This window comes from Tachyglossus aculeatus, chromosome 5, assembly GCF_015852505.1.
Source record: "Tachyglossus aculeatus isolate mTacAcu1 chromosome 5, mTacAcu1.pri, whole genome shotgun sequence".
Lineage (NCBI taxonomy): Eukaryota > Metazoa > Chordata > Mammalia > Monotremata > Tachyglossidae > Tachyglossus > Tachyglossus aculeatus.
Window position 1 is genome coordinate 42184807 of NC_052070.1, and position 22244 is coordinate 42207050.

The 22244-nt window shown below is 43.2% G+C and overlaps 2 non-coding genes across 2 annotated transcripts; one reads left to right on the top strand and one right to left on the bottom strand.

The window, feature by feature from the left end:
• Positions 1–1363: 1363 nt before the first annotated feature.
• Positions 1364–1501, bottom strand: LOC119929327. The gene has a single exon (XR_005451456.1). It is a non-coding gene; the product is annotated as a small nucleolar RNA SNORA7 (small nucleolar RNA).
• A 14138-nt stretch (positions 1502–15639) lies between these two features.
• On the top strand, positions 15640–15777 carry LOC119928977. The gene has a single exon (XR_005451122.1). It is a non-coding gene; the product is annotated as a small nucleolar RNA SNORA7 (small nucleolar RNA).
• The last annotated feature ends 6467 nt before the right edge of the window (positions 15778–22244 follow it).

Genomic DNA, 22244 nt, shown 5'->3' on the forward strand with positions numbered 1-22244 from the left:
ACCATCAACAACAGCATTAGGTATTCACCCTCACTGTCCAGCTGGCCTAGGGCTCAGAACTCTGTCTCTTCAATATCCTGAGGTTTTGGTCCTTCTCACAAATTGACCTGCATTTCTCATTTGCAGAAGCAACAATTTGATCAAAGCAAATGGAATTCCCTTTGTTGCCTTGTTATCTCTGACGGTGGCAGGGGGATGCTTGGAAGAAGCACATGCATTTTGCTTCCTGGACACTAACCCTTATGGTTAGGAATGGAACCTGTTTTGGCCTAAGGGAAAAGGCACAGTCCTGGGAATCAGAGGCCTGGCATGTCCCAGTGGAAAAAGCACTGGTCTGGGACTCAGAGGTCATGGGTTCTAATCCTAGCTGTGCCACATGTCTGTTGTGTGACCTGGGGCATGTCACTTAACTTCTCTGTTCTTCAATTACCTCATCTCTAAAATGGAGATCAAGATTGTGAGCCCCATGAGGGACATGGACTGTGTCCAACCTGATTACCTTGTATCTACCCCTGCACTTAGAACAGAGCATGGCACATAATAAGTGCTTAACAAATATCACGATTATTATTATTATTATCATTATTATTAATAATAATAATTTTAGCTCTGCCACTTGCCTGTTGAGTGATTCTGGGCAAGTCACTTAACTTCTCTACACCTCAGTTTCCTCACCTTTGAGATGGGGAGTCATTCCCTCTAGACTGGAAGTTAATTGCTAGTAGGAAATGTGTCTGCCAACTCTGTCATATTGTATTCTCCTAAGTGTTTAGTACAGTGCTCAGCACATCATAAGTGCTCAATTAATACCATTCAATTATTGATCGCTACCTGTTCTTCCTCTCTTCTAGACTGTAAGCCGCATGTGGGACAGGGACTGTATCCAATCTGATTGACTTGTATTTACCCCAGTGCTTAATACAGTGCTTGGCATGTAGTGAGTACTTAACAAATTCCATAATACTAACAATAATGAGAGTACTCCTGACTTTCCCTCCTCTATCCCTAATTTTCCCTCCAGTGGTGCAGCACAAACCATCCACAGCCTCAACCCCCCTCAGTCCATCCCTAACCTTTCTTCAGAGACTCATTTTGAACTGCCCATCCTTAAATTAGTCTGAACCCCTCTTGAACGTCTTGTCTTGTCTTATGCCGTCGAGTCATTTCTGACCCATAGTGCATAGACACATCTCTCCCAGAACTCCCCGCTTTCCATCTGCAATCTTTGCGGTAGTGTGTCCAGAGAGTTTTCTTGGTAAAAAATACGGACATGGTTTATCATTGCCGCCTTCTGTGCGGTGAACTTGAGTCTCCATCCTTGACTCTCTTCCATGCCGTTGCTGTCCAGCATGGGTGAGTTTTGACTCCCAGCAGATTACCTTCCACTCACTAGCCACTGCCCAAGCTAGGGATGGAATGGGTAGGCTTCTGCTTGACTCTCCCTCCCATAGCCGAGATTGGTAGAGTACTGGAAACTCTCCAGGTGCAACCCTGAGAGGGGCCTCTTGAACATACTGATACATAAATGTCTTAGTGATTGATCCAGTTCATATACTTGATAAATAGAATAAAATTTTCCAGGGCATCAACTACTCCAGGGACATATATTGGTCATTCTGGATGCCTGTATTACCTCTTTGGGGGTCCTAGTTGGCCATTTAGTAACCCAAAGTACTTCATCATTAGATTCAGCTGCCAAGAGAAGCAGCGTGGCTCAGTGGAAAGGACACAGGCTTTGGCGTCAGACGTCATGGGTTCAAATGCCGGCTCCGCCAACTGTCAGCTGTGTAAGCTGTCAGCTGTCAGCTTTGGGCAAGTCACTTAACTTCTCTGTGCCTCAGTTACCTCATCTGTAAAATGGGGATTAAAACTGTAAGCCCCATTTAGGACAACCTGATCACCTGTAACCTCCCCAGCGCTTAGAACAGTGCTTTGCACATAGTAAGTGTTTAACAATTACTATTATTATTAGAAGCAGTGTGGCTCAGTGGAAAGAGCACAGGCTTTGGAGTCAGAGGTCATGGGTTTGAATCCTGGCTCCGCCACATGCCTGCTGTGTGACCTTGGGCAAGTCACTTAACTTCTCTGAGCCTCAGTTACCTCATCTGTAAAATGGGGATTACGACTGTGAGCCCCACATGGGACAACCTGATCACCTTGTATCCCCCCAGCGCTTAGAACAGTGCTTTGCACATAGTAAGCGCTTAACAAATGCCATCATTATTTTATTTTATTATTTATTATCCAGCACTTAGAACAGTGTTTTGCACATAGTAAGCGCTTAACAAATACCATCATTATTTTTATACATGATCATTATCATGATACAGTTATAACATTAGGATAACAATATGCTATGGCTTCCACAGTCAAATGAAAGGGAACTGTGGCAGAGTTTCCATGTTCTGAACAATAACTGCATTCTTGGCTACTAACGCTGAACCCGACCCCATAGAGTGAAATTATTTCTTGGTTATAAATGAGAAGTTAATTGTCTCCATTTTTAAAAGTAGATTCAATTATTTAAGCAATGACGAATCTTCTGGAGTAGGTTACTAATCAGAGGGCCTTTTAAGAAACTCCAGTGTGAGATCGCTCAATGCAACCCAGAGGATGGAAGAAGGTACTGTACTTTCTAATGGAGGTAAACTCACAAATTCAGAATTCAGATGAGCTGTAGCAGTAGTAGCAATAACAGTAGCGGTTGTGGTAGTAGTAGAAAGCTAGGAGTAGTAATAGTGCTATTTATTGAGCAGCTACTAGTAGTAGTGTTGGTATTTATTCTTCTATTACACCCCAGTCCACACACTGTGCTCCTCTAGTGCCAGCTTACTCACTGTGCCCCAATCTCGTCTATCTAGCCATTGTCCCCTTTCCCACATAATAATAATAATAATAATGATGATGATGGCATCTGTTAAGCACTTACTATGTGCCAAGCACCGTTCTAAGCACTCACATCCTCCTTCTGGCCTGGAACTCCCTCCCCATCCATATGTGCTAGACCACCACTCTCCCCAGCATTATTAAGGTCACACCTCCTCAAGAGACCTTCCCTCTTCTCCCCAACTTCATCTCCCTCTGCATCATCTGTGCACTTGGATCTGTAACATTTGGGCATTTCATAGTCACCTCACCCTCAACCCCACAACACTTATGTTCATACCTTTATAAATTACTTATTTAAATTAATATTTGTCTCTCCCTCTAGGCTGTAAGCTCGTTGTGGAAAGAGGATGTGTCTGCTAAATCTGTTGCATTCTCCCAAGTACTTAGTTCAGTGCTCTGCACATAGTAAGTGTTCAGTAAATACCATTGATTGATTGATTGACGTAATGAATGAAGAGCATTGTACTAAGCATTTGGGAAAATATAACAACAGGATTTTGTACTCTCCCAAGCACTTAGTACAGTGTTCTGCACACAGAAAGTGCTCAATTGATGATAATGATGATAACCAATCAGAATAAAATCTTGCATATGTCTGGATCAGGATGGAAAGCTTCAGATATCATCTAAAGGGTTTTGGGAAGTGAGGGTTAGAATTCTGTCTAGGAGGATAAGAAATTTGTTTATAGACCTCATTTCTGAATTAATTTTCTTCTTTACCTCTCATTAGTTTATCAATAGTGTGTATTAACGGTCTACCATGGGCCAAGTACTATTCTGGATGTCCAAGGCATGCAGAGCTCTGTACCAAGTGCTAGAGTAATCACAGAAAAGATAAAAAACATGATCCTGATATCTCCAAGGGGCTTACACTCTAATCAAGACAGGCACAGACCAAATTGCAGAGAGTAGGAAGAAGATGCTTGAAAGATGGATATGTGGAGATACAAGTGCTTCAGTAGTAAAGCACTTAATTTGGTAAGTACTAACATGCTGATAATGATTGTGGTATTTATTAACACTTACTATGTGCCAGGCAATGTAATAAGTGCTGAGGTAGATACAAAATAATTGGGTCCCTCATGGGGCTCACAGCCTAAGTAGGAGGGAGAACAGGGAATTGAATCCCCATTTTGCAGATGAGGGAACTGAGGCACAGAGAAGTTAAGTGACTTGCCCAGAGCCGAGATTAAAATCCACGTGCTGTGATTCTCAGGCCTGTGCTTTTTCCATTAGGCCATACTGGTCCACACTGCTTCCTGTTGCTTCCCCGCTGCTATGAGGAGCTGTAAGAGCAAATAGTCTGAGGTGTAATAGGGAGGATATGACCTGGGGAGAAGAATATGAATCGTGGAAAGCATTTGAATGGAAAAGAGAAGGACAGCTACTAGGTATTTCTGAGGTAGCTCTCCCATGACTTTAGAAAAATTCTCTTTCATAATCTTTTCTCATCTGCAAGAGCATTGGGAATATCCATACGGGTGCTTCCACTCCAAAAAGCAAATCTGAGGATTTGTTCTTCCTCACAAAGTGACCTTCATCTTTCATTTTCAGAAGCAACAATTTGATCAAAGAAAACGGCATTCCTTCTGTTGCCTTGTTGAACAATTAATTATCACTAAGTTTTCTGATTTGTACTCGGATGTTGAAATCCAAACAAATTCTCTTTAAATTGTTTTCCACTGGACGGGCCCAGAAATGAAATGTCAATGGGCCTCGTTGGAATAGCTTCCTCCAACTGTAAATCTTTCAAGCAATTTCTGGCTTTAAGTGAGCAGACGTCAAAGAGCTCATCACCTTTTCTGGCCACCCGGCCAAGTGAGTGGATCGTACATTGTATATGGACCCCAGTCCTGGTGGGTGACACTCTCTGTGCACCATTTGTAGACTTGGGCAAAATTTCCTTCAACTGAGGTTACCCCATTTAGTTTTGTCTGTTTTAGAAAGACAATAAAATGGATGGGGGAAGTTTCCATATGGCTCAGTAGAAAGATCACAGGCTTTGGAGTCAGAGGTTATGGGTTCAAATCCCAGCTGTGCCACTTATCAGCTGTGTGACTTTGGGCAAGTCACCTAACTTCTCTGGGCCTCAGTTCCCTCATCTGTAAAATGGGGAGTAAGACTGTGAGCCCCATGTGGGACAACCTGATCACCTGTATCCCCCGCCAGTGCTTAGAACAGTGCTTTACACATAGTAAGCACTTAACAAATGCCATCATTATTATTAATATTATTAATCCCCATTTTACATATGAGGTAACTGAGACACAGAGGAGTTAAGTGACTTGCCCAAAGTCACGCAGCTGACAAGTGGTGGAGCTGGGATTAGAACCCATGACCTCTGACTCCCAAGCCCGTGCTCTTTCCACTGAGACATGCTGTTTCCCAAGGTCACACTTTTCTGCTGTGTGACTTTGGGCAAGTCATTTAACTTCTCTGGGCCTCAGTTCCCTCATCTGTAAAATGGGGATTAAGACTGTGAGCCCCACGTGGGACAACCTGATCACCTTGTAACCTCCCCAGCGCTTAGAACAGTGCTTTGCACATAGTAAGCACTTAATAAATGCCATCATTATTATGATTATTATGATTATTAACAAGGGCATGGGAGTTCGAGGACCTGGGCTCTAATGTAGGCTCCACTACTTGTCTTCTGTGTGACCAGAGGCAAGTCACTTAACTTCTCTGTACCTCAGTTCCCTCATCTGCAAAATTGGGGATTCAATACCTTTTCTTTAGACTGTAAACCCTGTGTGGAACTTGGTTATCTTGTATCTGCCCCAATGCTTAGTAAAATGCTTGGCATATGAAAAGAACAAATAATGTCATTATTATTATTATTATTATTATTATTATTATTTATTATCATTATCTGGAAAGAGGAGGACACTTCAGCCTGGAAAGAGAAGAGCTAATTGAGAGGGAGGACATAAAACCACTCCCTAGATTTATGTGCTTTTCATAATAATAATAATGGCATTTGTTAAGCGTGCTCGGGGGGATACAAGATGATCAGGTTGTCCCTCAGGGGGCTCACAATCTTAATCCCCATTTTTCAGATGAGGGAACTGAGGCTCAGAGAAGTGAAGTGCCTTACCCAAGGTCCTTAGCAGACATGTGGCAGGGCTGGGATTAGAACCCATGACCTCTGGCTCCCAAGCCCAGGCTCTTTCCACTGAGCCATGCTGCTTCTCTGCTTTTCATTCCTATTGTGAGGACTTGCATTTATCTTTATAATCCACTGTACTTTCAATTGTTTCTTCTGATTACTCCTTTTGTAAATATGTTTATCTCTATCTCCCTCTCATTAGAGTGGCAGCTATTAGTGGGTGGGAAATTTGTCTCAAGTTTCTGTTGGACTTTCCCAAGCACTTAGTACTGTGCACTGCACACAGAGGGTGCTCAATAAATACCATTACTACTACTATTACTTCTACTATTACTCCTACTTCTTCTACTACTTCTACTTCTGCTACTAGTACTACTACTAATAAATTGGGCTCAGTGGAAAGAGCCTGGGCTTGGGAGTCAGAAGTCATCGGTTCTAATCCCACCTCCACCACATGTCTGCTGGGTCACCTTGGGCAAGTCACTTCACTTCTCTGAGCCTCAGTTCCCTCATCTGTAAAATGGGGATTAAGACTGTGAGCCCCACGTGGGACAACCTGATCACCTTGTATCCCCCCCAAGTGCTTAGATCAGTGCTTTGCACATAGTAAGCACTTAACAAATGCATCATTATGTTGTGTTGTACCCTCCCAAGTGCTTAGTGTAATTCTTTGCACTCAGTAAACGCTCAAGAAGTACAACTGAATGAATGAATTCATTGGAATTGGAAAATTCAACAAATCCCACAACTTCAGGACAAGGGACACCCACTGAAGCTTGAATAAAGTAGATTCAGAATAATGATAAAAAAATAAATCTGGCATTTGTTAAGTGCTTTCCATATGCCAAGCATTGTTATAAGTGCTGGGGTAGATGCAAGATAATCAGGTCAGGTATAGCCCTGTCCCAATGGGAGCTCACAGTCTAAGTAGAAGGGAGAAGGTATTGACTCCCAGTTTTATAGGTGAGGAAACTGAAGCACAAAGAAGTAAAGAGATTGCTCAGGAGCTACCAGAAGGCATGAAGTAGAGCCAGAATTAGAATGCAGGTCCTCAGCCTCCCAGGACTGGCTCTTTCCTCTAGATGATGATGCAGAACAAAGGAAAGAAAGTATGTCTTTGAACAGTGGGTGCTAAACTGATGAAATTTGTTGTTCAGGCTATAGTTCAAGAGGGGTTTGAATAAAAGGAACATTGTGGTCTGCTACACGGCCGCATGGAAAGAACGTGGGTCCATGAATCAGAAGATCTGGGTTTGAATCCCAGGCCTGCCCCGACTTGCTGGGTGACTTTGAGCAAGTCACCTAACCACTCTGGGCCACCACTCTAAAATGGGGATGATAGCCACACTCTCCCTGCTTAGTTTGTGAGCCCCAGTTAGGGTAAGAATTTTGTCTGAACTGGATTTCTTGTATCTCATTTCTGTGCTTAGCCCAGTTTTTAGCACAAAGTAGGCCCTTCATAAGGGATCCATAATCGGTCACTAGAAGAAAAGTTAAAAACATAAGGAGAAACATTAGGACTCTTAGATCTTCCATCCCAAACCTTGAGGATGAATATTAAGAGTGGCTCCTCCAAGCATCAATCAATCAGTCATATTTATTGAGCATTTACTGCGTGCAGGACACTGAAGGAAGCGCTTGGGAAAGTATGACACAAAAATATAACAGATACACATCTCCTGTCCACAATAAACTGATCCAGAAGTGGCATTTCCTCTGTCCTTATGTGTTATCTTGGTGGTCTGATAAGTATGTTTTGTTCTGTTTCCTACCCAGTCCTTTGTAGAGGCAGATGCAGAGAAGAGAATCACAAAACACAAGAGAATCTTTGCAGAGAAGCAGCGTGGCTCAGTGGAAAGAGCACAGTCTTGGGAGTCAGAAGTCATGAGTTCAAATTCCAGCTCTACCACTTGTCAGCTGTGTGACTTTGGGCAAGTCACTTAACTTCTCTGGGCCTCAGTTACCTCATCTGTAAAATGGGGATTAAGGCTGTGAGCCCCATGTGGGACAACCTGATCACCTTGTATCCTGCCCAGCGCTTAGAACAGTGCTTTGCACATAGTAAGCGCTTAACAAATACCAAAAATTATTATTATTATTATGTAGCCATAGATGAGCGATTAATATATAAGAATGGGACAGTTTAGATGGTTATGAGAATAGATGAAACCATTGTTTAGATTATATTAAGAGGGCTAAACTAGGTCAATAGTATCGGAATAACGAACTTGAGTTTAATCAAAACATCATAAGCAAAATTATGAGAAACTACCTACCAAGTTATTAGTATTGTATGTAGTTATTTGACTACTTAATCTTATAATACATGTTCATAATAATAAAATAATTTCACATTTGGATACAATTCATTCTTCTCTAAATGTATGTGTATTTAAGAACACATTAATAATGCATCTTGGTGTATTTGTTGATTATTTTTATTTTCACTAGATTTTTTTCCCACTAGATTGTAAACTCCTTGAGGACAGGGATCACATCTCTGCCAATTGTCAGCTATGTGACTTTGGGCAAGTCACTTAACTTCTCTGTGCCTCAGTTACCTCATCTGTAAAATGGAGATTAAGACTGTGAGCCCCTGTGGGACAACCTGTTCACCTTGTAACCTCCCCAGCACTTAGAACAGTGCTTTCACATAGTAAGCGCTTAATAAATGCCATTATTATTATTATTATTATTATTATTATTATTATCTACCAACTCTCTTGTACTCTTCCAGGTGCTTAATGCAATGCTCTGCACATGGTAAATATTCTGTAAATACCACTGATTGATTGATTTTTTCAGAGTGTCCATGAATTCTCACCTAACATGAGGAATATTTTAAGTGCTTAACAAATACTAACACAGCTCATCAACTGTATCTAAATTAAAGGAAGGGTTTTTTTTATTGACTCCATGATAAATAACGGCCTTCATAAACTCAAAGGCAGTTCTATCAACTGTGCAATTATATCCCAGGAAAATAAAGTACAGGCATAATGTGCTAAAAGTGTTATTTTCCAGAACTACCATAATCGAATGACATCTGAGATATCAGCCAGCTTTGGAAAAATATTCCCAGTATGACACACTCATGGCCAAAGTGTAAAAGATAAATCAGTGTCCATCTTAAAATCAAGATTTCGTTTCTCTTGGTTAATTAGGATGTGAGTGTGAAGAGATATCAACAGAGAATGCCCTTCTCCAAATCAGCAACTAATGGTAAAATTTAATTTATGAAAGTGGTTTTGGCTGAGAAGATTGATATATGATTTGACAGTCCCTTTCAGGCTGGGTGAATGAAATGATAGTCCTTTGCCGTGCTGTTGTTTTTTTCTATTTTTCTCCCTTCCATTCATAAATTGGAGATTATTTCAAGGCCAGAGGTGATGTGAACCAATGGAGCATTGTGTCGAGTGATTTACTGGGTTGGATGTTAGATTCTTGAGTCTGAATTCTGAAGACTGATGCTTTGGATTCACCCCTCCCTTGTGTTGTCATTTTAATTTCCATTTAGTGTTTGAGATCATCCCATCCGGTTCCCTGTGATGTGAAATCTCCTGTCCAAATGACTAAGAAATCAATCAATCAATAGTATTTATTGAATGCTTGCTTTGTGCAGAGGACTGTCCTACGTACTTGGGCGAGTACAGTAGAGTTAGTAGACATGCTCCCTGCCCTCAAGAATCTTGCAATCTAATGGAGACAGGTACTAAAATAAATGACAGGGATGGGGGAGCAACAGAGTTTAAAGTTATGCATGCAATATGTGTTGTGGTGGGAAGGGTCAAGGAGGGGCAGAGTGATACGTAACTGCCAGAGAGAATGAGGACTCAAATGCATGGGAGATGCAGCAGTGGAAAATAGAGTGAGGAGATGAACAATTCACCAGGGAAGTCCTCTCGAAAGAGATGTGATTTTAGTAGGGATTTGAAGATGGGAAGAGAAGTGGTGTGCCCGTTGTGAAGAGGGAGGGAGCTCTAATCAGTCAATCAATCATATTGATTGAACACTTACTGTGTGCAGAGCACCATACTAAGCCCTTGTGAGAATACAATGAATGGGAGAGTACTAAGCACTTGGGAGAAAAAGTGTGGTTTAGTAATAATTCTGGTATTTGTTAAGCACTTACTGTGTGCCAGGTACTGTACTAAGCACTGGGGTGGATACAAGTAAATTCCATTAGACACAGTCCCTGTCCCACATAGGACTCACAGTCTTAATGCCCATTTTACAGATGAGGAAACTGAGGCTCAGAAAAGTGAAGTGACTTGCCCGAGATCACACAGCAGACAAGTGGCAGAGCCGAGATTAGAACTCACAACCTTCTGACTCCCAGTCCCATGCTTTATTCACTGACTGTGAGCTCACTGTTGGGTAGGGACCGTCTCTATGTCTTGCCAACTTGTACTTCCTAAGCGCTTAGTACAGTGCTCTGCACACAGTAAGCGCTCAATAAATACGATTAAATGAATACGCCATGCTGCTTGGAACTCAGAAGGACCTGGGTTCTAATTCTGGCTCCATGACATCTCTACTGTGTGAGCTAGAGTAAATCACTTCACTTCTCTGTGCCTCAGTTACCTCATCTGTAAAAAATTGGGATTAAGAGTGTGAGCCCAGTGCGAGACAGGGACTGTGTCCAACCTGACTAACCTGCAGCTACCTTAGTGCTTAGAACAGTGCTTGGCACATAGGCACATAACGTCAACAAGTATGATGATAATAATAATAATAACAATAAAGTATAACCGAGTTGGTAGACACATTCCCGGCCCTTAACAACTCCAGGGAGGGAGGGATAGCATGAGCAGGGGTCAAAAGCAAGAGAGATGGGATTGAGGTTCCATGAATAGTTTGGCAGGAGAAGGGTGCTGGAATGAGAGGAGTGAAGCTTCCTAGAGCAGAGGCAGGGGCAAGGCAACAGCTGAGAACTCCTGAGTGGAGTAGGTGAAACCTACTGAGGAAGCCTAGATCCGTAAGCAGATTATCCGGTATTAATTCTATCTGCACGCTCTCCTGTCAGTCAGTTCCCGTCAATCCAAGGTAGAAGACAGAACAAATGTTCCAAAGAAGAAGAGAACCGAAAAGGTAATTGGCTATTTAATATAGCAGTTGGAAACACAATATTCTTTCCTTCACTCTCTTCCCTAGAAATGACCTTCACAGTTGAATCATTTCAGAGCAAAGAGCCAGCCTGCCTCCCGGGAAACCACAGTGGAAGTTGAGTTTCATGAAATTCCGGGAGTTTTATCATTCCAGGGGAGCTATAAAGGACCCGGCAGCAGCTGGGCAGGCTGAAAAGTCGAGGTTTCCAAGCAGCTCATTAGTGTGTTAATGACATTTCTCAGAGTAAACGCTTATAGAAGTAGCAGGCCAAAGCCTCGGTGTATCTGCAGTTTGATATGTATTCTCCAACAATGGAGGCTCAGGCTGATGGACTAATAGACAGATGCTAAGCTTGACACATAACTGTCTCCTTTTCTTGTCTGCCTTCTATACCAAGAATGGAAAAAGGCCCAGATCTCATCCATACCTCATTGGTATGTGAGGCCCATTAGCCCTTGGAAGCTGGAGTCATGGGTTTGGGTTTCGCTGTCTTCAGGAAGGGCCAAGGTGTGCCATATCCCACTTCCCTACCCTAAATCAAAGTCCCATGTAACTAGGCTTCTCAGAATATCTGCCAGTTATCTAAACCTCTGATGAGGCACATTGCCGGCACCTACTGTGAGAGAAGAATTTGGGGGTGGTTTGAGGGGGCAGAGGGGGGCACACTAGGAAAGGAACTAGAAAAGGTGCTCTAAACTTGGCCTCACTAATCTTACCCAATGGGTGACCCAAGGACCGGGCCTGGAGAACTTTAATCCAGACTCCACCACTTGCTTGCTCTGTGACTGTGGGCAAGTCACTTAACTTCTCTGTGCCTCAGTTACTTCATCTGTAAAATGAGATTAAGACTGTGTGCCCTATGTGGGACATGGACTGTGCCCATCCTTATTTGCTTGTATCTACCCCAGCGCTTGGCGCATAGTAAGCAATAAACTAATACTGCTAAAAAAAAGATAAAAAACAAAAATTTAGTTTTGCAGTACAATAATGATTTCCTTTTAAGCTATGTGCTGCGGGGTGTCAATCCTCCTTGGTCTTTTCGGCCATCTTGAACCACAAGGTTATAGGACATCACCACCAGTAGTGTAATTTCCAAATATGAAGTACATTCATATAGAATATATTATAAAATACAATATTCATTTTGTGTGTGTGTGCGTACTCTTATGAACACATGTATATATTTATTTGAATTTTCATTTGGGCCAGGTACTTGTCATATCCCATCTTAATGGTCTCACTGGTCTCCTGTCTCCACTTTCTTACCTCTTTTTTTTATAGTAGCATATTAGTTAAGTGCTACTATCAATCAGTCGATCAATCATATTTACTGAGCGCTTACTGTGTGCAGAGCACTGTACTAAGAGCTTGATAAGTGATGATGACATTTGTTAAGCGCATACTATGTGCAAGGCAATGTTCTAAGTGCTGGAGAGAATACAAGGTAATCAGATTGTCCCATGTGGGGCTCACAGTCTTCACTCCCATTTTACAGATGAGGTAACTGAGGCATAGAGAAGTTAAGGGACTTGCCCAAAGTCACACAGCTCACAATTAGCAGAGCGGAATTTGAACCCATGACCTCTGACTCTCAAACCCGTGCTCTTTCCATTGAGCCAGGCACTGTACTCTCCAGTACATACCTCATTCTGCTACTTGGATCATTTTCTAAAATGTTCTACATACATTTCCCTACACACACACCTCATTCCTCTCCAAATCAGTCAATCAATGGTATTTATTGAGCGCTTACTGTGTGCAGAGCATTGTACTAATCACCTGGGGGAGTATCATTCAATAGGATTGGTAAACAAAATCCAACTCAATCAGGCTCTTCATCCTAATCTTGCTTATCTCCCATTACATCCCAGTTTTCACTCCTCATTCTTCTCAAGCAAACCTACCCAATGTGCTTCAGGCTCATCTGTCCTTTTGACCCCTTGCTCTGGCCCTCCTTCCAGCCTATAATTCCTTTCCTTTACTTATCCAGCACAGATTTTTTAGTGTCTTTCACCCCCTAGATTGTCATCAATCAGTAGTATTTATCGAGTGCATATTATGTTCGGAGCACTGTGCTAAGCTCTTGGGAGAGTACAAAACAACAGAATTAGCAGATACGTTCCCTGCCCATAACAAGTTTCCAGTCTAGAAGCTGTTCCTAGTTCCAACTGGGAAGGGGATATTTCTACCTATTCTGTTGTATTATATATCCCCTTATAGATCTCCAACTTCAAGCCCTTCTGACCAGCGTGCCTTCTCTGATTAATTTTCCAAGTGTATTGGGGGTGATTAAAAGAATCAAAATTACCTTGCATTTTTTAGTATGCAAATGCATTGTAATGAGAAAAGCAGTCGTTGTTCCTTAAAAAAGCCCTTCCTTGACCCCACAGTACCCTCCAGTTATCATTCCACTTTCATCCTACAATTCTTCTCTAAACTCCTTGAGTTAGTGTCTACACCTGTTGTCAACACTTCCTCTCCTCCAATTTATCCCTGAACCCCACCAGTCTAGTTTCTGACTCCTTCACTCCACAGAAACAGCCTTCTCTAAGGTAACCAGTGATTCTCACCAAATCAAATGGCCCCCTACTCCACGCTAATCCTCCTAAAACTCCCAGCTGCTTTCGATTCTGTGGACAATCTCCTTGAAACTTTATCCGACCTTGGCTTCCCAGACACTGTCATCTCTTGGTTCTCCCCCTATCTCTATGCCAGTTCTTCTCAGGTTCTTTTGCAGGCTTTTCCTCTGCCACCCACCACCTGACAGAAGGGGTCCCCCCCCAGAGAGAACTCATTCGCTCCAATGGCTTCAACTACCATCTCCATTCAGATGATTCCCAAATCTACATCTCTGGGCCGGATCCCTTTCCTTCCATGAAGCCTCTCCTTTCCTCCTGCCTTCAGGATGTCTCTACCTGGATGTTCCACCAACACCTCAAACTAAACTTGTCCAAAACAGAATTCCTCATCTTTCCACCTGAATCTTGTCCTCTCTCTCCCTTTCCCATCACTGAAGACAATACCACTATCCTCTCTATCTCACAAGCCCATAACCTTGACATTGTCCTTGGCTCAACTCTTTCATTCAACCCACACATTCAATCTGTCATCAAATACTGTTAGTTTTACCTTCACAAAAGGTAAAATCCACTGTTTCCTCTTCATTCAAACTGCTCCCACATTGATCCAAGCCTTTATCCTATCCCACCTCGACTACTGCATCTACCTCATTGCTGACCTCCCTGCTTTCTGTCTCTCCTCACTCCATTTCATACTTTACTGCTAAAATCATTTTTCTAAAAAATCATTCAGTCTACATCTCCGCACTCCACAAGAACCTCCAGTGGTTGCTCATCGAGCTCTGCATCAAACAGAAACTCCTTACTATAAAGCACTTCAAACACTTACTTTAAAGCTCTCGGGCATCTTGCTCCTTTATAATAATATCAATAGTGATAATGGGAATACTACTTCTAATAATGACAACGACAATAATTTTGGTATTTTTAAGTGCCCACTGTGTGCCAAACACTCTACTAAGCACTAGGGTAGATACAAGATAATCAGGTTCCACATGGGGTCCATTCTAAGTGGGAGGGAGAATAGGCATATAATCCCCATTTTGCAGATGAGGGAACTGAGGCACAGAGATGTTAAGTGACTTGCCGAAGGTCACACAGCAAGTAGCAGAACCAGGATTGGAACCTAGGTTCTCTAACTCCTGCACCCTTGCTCTTTCCGTTAGGCCACTCTACTTCCCAACCTACCTCATTTTAGTGATCTATTACAGCCCAGAGCTCACCCTTTGCTCCTCTAGAACCATCTTCCTCACTGTGCCCCAATCTAGTTTATTTTAATAACAGTAATAATACTGATGGCATTTGTTAAGCACTTACTATGTGCCCAGCACTGTTCTAAGCGCTGAGGGGTATACAAGGTAATCAGGTTGTCCCACGTGGAGCTCACAGTCTCAATCCCCATTTTCCAGATGAGATAACTGAAGCATCGAGAAGTTAAGTGACTTGCCCAAAGTCACACAGCTGACAAGTGGCAAAGCCGAGGTTAAATCCCATGACCTCTGACTCCCAAGGCCGGGCTCTTTCCACTGAGCCACACTGCTTCCCCTTTCCCAAGTCCTTCCTCAGGCTTGGAATGCCCTCACCCTTTATATATTCCGGACCGCCACTCTCCCAGCCTTCAGAGCCTTACTAAGGGCACATCTCCTCCATCATCATCATCATCATCATTTGTATTTTTAGAGTGCCTACAGCGTTCAGAGCATGGAGTTCACCTCCCAGAGGCATTCGCCATTTGAGCCCTCTTTTCCCCAACTCCCTCTCACTTCTCCACTATCTATGCATTTAGATCTGAACCCTCTGGGCATTTGGTATCCCACTCATTGCACTTATATAGATGCCCATCCATACTTGATTTATATGAATATCTGTCTCCCCTTCTAGATGGCAAGCTTATTGTGGACAGTGGACATGTCTATCAGCACTGTTGTATTATAACTTTTCCAAGCTCTTAGATCCCTCTCAGGGTCACACCTGGAGAGTTTCCAGTGCTCTGCCAGTCTCGACTATGGGAGGGAGAGTCAGGCAGAGGACTATCCATTCCATTCCTAGCTTGGCTAGTGGCTAGCGAGTGGAAGACAATCTGCTACAAGTCAGGACTTACCCATGGCTGGGCAGCAGTGGCATGGGAAAGAGTCAAGAGCAGAGACTCAAGGTTACTGCAACGAAGGAGGCAATAGTAAATCACTTCCGTATTTTTACCAAGAAATTTCTATGGATCCACTGTCAGAACGATTACAGATGGAGAGCGGGACATTCTGGGAGAGAAATGTCCACAGTGTCGCTATGGGTCGGAAATGACAAGACAAGAAGCTCTCAGTACAGTACTCTGTACACAGCAAGTGTGTAGTGAGTGGAGCAAGGGTTTGGGAGTCAGAAGGTCATGGGTTCTAATTTGAGCTCCACCTCTTGTCTGCTGGGTGATCTTGGGCAAGTCACTTCACTTCTCCATGCCTCAGTTACCTCAACTGTAAAATGGGGATTGAGACTGTGAGCCTTGTGTGGGACAAGAAATGCGACCAACCCGATTTGCTTGTAATAATAATAATAATAATGGTATTTGTCAAGTGCTTACTATGTGCAAAGCACTGTTCTAAAAACTGGGGAGGTTACAAGGTGATCAGGTTGTCCCACGGGGGGCTCACAGTTTTAATCCCCATTTTACAGATGAGGTAACTGAGGCACACAAAAGTTAAATGACTTGCCCCAAGTCACACAGCTGACAGTTGGTGAGCCGGGATCCATGACCCCTGACTCCAAAGCCCGTGCTCTTTCCACTGAGCCACACTGCTTAGTATAGTGTCTGGCACATAGTAAGAGCTTAACAAATAATAATAATAAACAAATAAATGCCATTTTTTGTTTGAGGCCTTTCTGTTTTGGACAATCATTCATTCATTCAATCGTATTTATTGAGCATTTACTGTGTGCAGAGCACTGTACTAAGAGCTTGGAGAGAACAATTTGGCAACAGATAGGATGTTTAGTTTTTTTTACAGAAGCAGCATGTTCTAGTAGATAGTTCAGAAGTACTTAGGTTCTAATCCCAGTTCTGCCACTTTTCAGCTGAATGACCTTAGGCAAGTCACTTAACTTCTTTCTGCCACAGTTACCTCATCTGTCAAATGGGGATTAAGACTGCAAGCACCATGTAAGACAGGGCCTATGTCCAACCTGATTAGATTGCATCTACCACAGCAGTGCTTGACACATAGTAAGCGCTTAACAAATACCATCATCATCATCATCATCTTCATCAAATTTCTCTAGACCACAGGTTGTTTCTCAGCACTTCTGCACCAACTATGAACTTGCTTACTCACAACCTTCCATTAGCTTTTCAGTTTGTAGCACCTTAACTGCCTTATTACAGGGGTGGCTAAACTGCAGCTAGGAAATTGCATGTGGCTGTACTTCACTTTCTGTGTGGCTGGAGGTTGAAACGCTGGTATGACATTCTTTTTTTCCACTACCAAGTCTGCAACGTCACAAAGGCTTGAGTCCCTGTGGTACCCACACACATGTAGCCCCTGTCCAGGGAGAGAGGTGGGACCCCCCAGTATCACCCCCAGCCTTTGCTGATTCTTTTTAAACCCCACTGCTACCACATTAATCCAAACATTTATGCTATCCTGCTTTGATTACTGTTCCAGCCTCCTTGCTGACCTCCCTGCCTCCTGGTTCTCCCCACTTCAGTCTATACTTCACTCCACTGCCCGGATAATTTTCTACAAAAACATTCAGGCCATGTTTTCCCACTCCTCAAGAACCTCAAGTGGTTGCCTATCCACCTTTGTATCAGAGAGAAACTCTTTCCCATCAGCTATAAAGCAATCAATCACTTTGCCTCCTACCTCACCTCATTACTTTCTTACTATAACCCAGCCCACACATTTTGCTTCTCTAATGCTTACCTTCTCATTGTATCTCAGTCTCACCTATCTCTCTGCCAACCACTTGCCCAACCTGCCTGTGGCCTGGGATGCCCTCCCTCTTCATACCCGACAGATAATTCATCTCCCCACTTTTAAAGCCTTTCTGAAAGCATATCTCCTCCATAACGCCTTCCATTCAGTCATTCAATCATGCAATTGTATTTATTAAGTACTTACTCTGTGCAGAGCACTGTAATAATAATAATAATAATAATAATAATGGCATTTGATAAGCCCTTACTATGTGCAAAGCATTGTTCTAAGTGCTGGGGAGGATACAAGATGATCAGGTTGTCCCACATGGAGCTCACAGTCTTAATCCCCATTTTACAGATGAGGTAACTGAGGCACAGAGAAGTTAGGTGACTTGCCCAAAGTCACGCAACTGACAAGCGGCAGAGTCGGGATTTAAACACATGACCTCTGACTCCCAAGCCCGTGCTCTTTCCACTGAGCCACGTTGCTTCTCTAGCACTGTAATAAGCACTTGGGAGAGTACAGTACAACAACAAACAGACATATTCCCTGCCCACAGCTAGCTCACAGTCAAGTGCAGGGGAGACAGACATCAATATAAATAAACAAATTATAGATATATACATTAGTGCTGTGGGACTGGGAGGGGGAAAGAGCAAAGGGATGGAGTCAGAGCAACACAGAAGGGAGTGGGATAAAAGGAAAGAACGGGAAGGGCTTAGTCTGGGGAGGCCTCTTGAAGGAGACAGGCCTTCAACAAGGGTATGAATGGGGGGAGAGTAATTGTCTGTCAGGTTTAAGGAAGGGAGTGCATTCCAGGCCAGAGGCAGGATGTGGGCAAGCGGTTGGCAGTGAGATGGAGTAGATCAAGGTATAGTGAGAAAGTTAGCGTTAGAAAAGTGAAATGTGTGTCATAAGAGACTAGTAAAGTGAGGTGAGGTAAGGTGATTGAGCACTTTAAATCTGATGGGAATGAGTTTCTCTTTGATGAGAAGGTGGATAGGTAACCACTTGAGATTCTTGAGGAGTGGGGAAACATGGCCTGAACGTTTTTGTAGAAAAATGAGCTGGGCAGCAGAGTGAAGTATGCACTAAACCCTCCTTTCATCCTCTCTCACTCCCTTCTGTGTCATTCTGACTTGTTCCCTTTACTCATAACCCCCCTCCCAACCACACAGCACTTATGTACATATCTGTAATTTCATTTATTTATATCAATGTCTGTCTCCCCCTCTAGACTCTAAGATGTTTGTGGGCAGGGAATAAGTCTGTCACATTGTTACTCTCCCAAGCACTTAGTACAGTAAATGCTCAATAAATACGATTGACTGACTGACTGCTCACCACTCAATCAATCAAGCAATCAGTGATATTTATTGAGCACCACCTGTGTGCAAAGCAGTGAGTTAAGTACTTAGGAAAGTGCAGTACATTAGAGGTGGTAGACATGATCCCTGCCCTCCAGGAGCTCATGGTCTAGTGGAGAACCAGAGATTGAAATAGATTACAAAGCCTTACTGAAGGTGCATCTCCTCCAAGAGGTCTTCTCAGAGTAAGCCTCACTTTTCCTCCTCTCCCACTCCCTTCTGCGTTGCCCTGACTTGTTCCCTTTGCTCTCCTAGCCACAACCCTCCAGCTCCACGGCACTTATGTAGAGAAGTAGTGTGGCTTAGTGGAAAGAGCCCGGGCTTGGGAGTCAGAGGTCATGGGTTCTAATTCCAGCTCGACACATGTCTGCTGTGTGACCTTGGACAAGTCACTTAACTTCTCTGAACCTCAGTTACCTCATCTGTAAAATGGGGATTAAGACTGTGAGCCCCACGTGGGACAACCTGATCACCTTGTATCCCCCCAGCTCTTAGAACAGGGCTTTGCACATACTAAGTGCTTAACAAATGCCATTAGTATGATTATTATTATTATATCTGTAATGGTATTTATTTGTATTGATGTCTGTTTCCCCCCTCTAGACTGTGAGCTCGTTGTGAGCAGGGATTGTCACTGTTTATTGTATTGTACTTTCCTAAGCACTTGGTACAGGGCTATGCACACAGTAAGTGCCTAATAAATACAATTGAATGAATTACAATTAGGGATACCTCCTCATAAATTGCAGTTAAAGACATTTTTAAAATATCAGGTTCAGTCAAGGAGGAAGTCCTGAAGAGATGGTAAAAACATTTTATTGCTCTCCTTCTCAGGCCTTTTGTGATTGAAGGCACAGCCATGGAAAACATACTGAACATTCTTATGTGGAAAGGCCTACCCCTTGTCCTGGCTAATGGGGAAATCACTTCAGCAGTCAGAGCCATGAAAAATGGAAAAACAGTTGGAACCAATGACAATCTAGATAGAATTGGAAAATAGGGAGCCTCATGTGTCACAGACCACATCCAACCTGATTATCTCATATCTACCCCAGTGCTTACTACAGTGTTTGACTCATAGTAAGTGCTTAAAAAATGCCACAGTTGGTATTATTATTAACAGGTGATCTCAGGTAGATTTGAAGACAGAGAATTTAATCTTCTTTCCAAGTACGTCAGGGTAATTAAAGGAATCCAAATTGCCTTTCTTTTTCATGTCTAAATACATTTAAGTGGGAAGTGCTATCCTCGTTTCCCTTACAAATTCCTCTGAAATGTTGAGTGGTGCAAGCATCACTAACAGAATGAACAAACAAAAGCTTTAAACCTTTCCGCTTTGTAGCCATCATTTACTGCTGAGCTCCGGGCCTACTTAGTGGAAATAACCAGCAGGGCGGGGTTTGAGTTTGGCTCGAAATGCCAGGTCACCAATTAGGGTTCATTTTAAACTTTGCAACACCATGTCACTTCTGTGGGAAAGGAGGACACATCTTTCCTCTCCACTGATGAAACCAGATGTCCCAAATAAGACCAGACTGCTGGTCCAGATGAAACCCTGAGAAGGCAGAAACATCTCCAGACTCTTCTGGTCTGCACACAGAGCCTAGGGAATGAAACCCCTGTTAGAGCTCCCTGTTGGCCTAACTGCAATCATTCCCCGCAGCAAAGCATTTACAGCATTTTGACATTGCTGCTTCAACTCCATCACATTTGACTCAAAGAGATCCCAGCAGGCTTGTAAAACCAGGAGTTCGTTTTCCTTCTCACTCCTGTTTTACTCACAACAAAAGCCTGGAAACTGAAGTGTGAGCATATACCAGGTAAATTAAAAGAAGTGAATTCCAGGTAACCCGTGTTTATGCTCATTTCATTGAGGCCCTCGTCGTGTATCTGGGTCTTGTGGAGAGAGGGAAGTGGATGTCAAGAGGAGAGGAGGCTGTGGTTTGGGTTTACTTATGATAATGATGCTTGGTAATGCTTTCCATTGAAGAGTACTTCCAGATCAAAGTTCAGAGCCCATTTCAGGCATGTTGTCATTGTTTCCCCCTCAGCGAAGAGTGGGGAAGAGGTAGAGCACATCTGATCCCACAAAATCGCTGGCTTTGGGAAAGGATTAAGGCCAAGCCAATTAGAGAGGTCTGGAGTCATTCTTGGAGTTTTTCAGGAAATTGAAGCTTTAAGGAAGATGCTATGCTTTAAACTAACCCATGCTGCATTATGGAAATGGAGTGCATTATGGGAAGTGCTCCTCTCTTTATCCCCTTGCTGACATGAAGAGGCAGCAGAATCCTAAGGCGTGAAGAGGCATGTAATTTGTTGGTTCTTGGCTTTAGGACTCTGCTGTGGACTATGGGATAGAACTCAAGGTGTAATTTGTGCAGGGGCTTGCTAGGGCTTGGCCCTGGTACCCCTGGGCTTGGCACATCTGTGATTGGCAGTTCATAGCCCTGGCATATCTCAGGCTGGCTGATTGCTACCCTGATGCCTTTCAAATGGGCAATTCATATCCTTATGAGGATGATTGTCATTGCTAAGAGTGACGAAAAGTCCACCCACAATCCAGTATCTCCTAAATGCCCAAGCCACAAGGGCAATGCCTCTGGGCCCCCAGTGTGGTTTAGTAGAAAGAGCACGGGACTGGGAATGATGGGACCTGGGTTTGACTCTGTCACTTGTCTACTGTGTGACCTTGGGAAAATCACTTAACTTCTCTGTGCCAGTTACCTCATCTAGAAAACGCGGATTAAGTCCTGCTCCCTCAGACTTAGAGTTTGGAACAGGGATTGGGTCCAACCTGATATCCTTGCATTGACCCCAGTGTTTAGACTAGTGCTTGACACATAGTAAGTGCTTAACAAATAGTATTATTAGTAGTAGTAGTAGTATCATCATTATTATTATCATTTTCCCCCAGAGATGTCTTTGTACACCATTGGGGCTTTAAGGTCTGTCTGCTGCTCCTAAATTGAGAGACGTGCCAGGAATAGGAAGTAAGGGACAAGGGCCTGATCACAAACTAGGAGTTTCCCAAGCCAAGTATCAACCAGTGAGAGACCCTTGGAACTCATTGCTGCATGCACAAACACACACATCCACATCCGCACACATATTCCAGTGAAGAGCTTGAGGAGCAGCATGGCCTAGCAGATAATGCACAGGCCTGAGAGTCAGAGAACTTGGGTCCTAATCTCGGCTCTGCCACGTCTGCTGGGTGGCCTTGGTCAAGTCACTTAACTTCTCTGTGCCACAGTTGCCTCATCTATAAAATGGGGATTCAGACTGT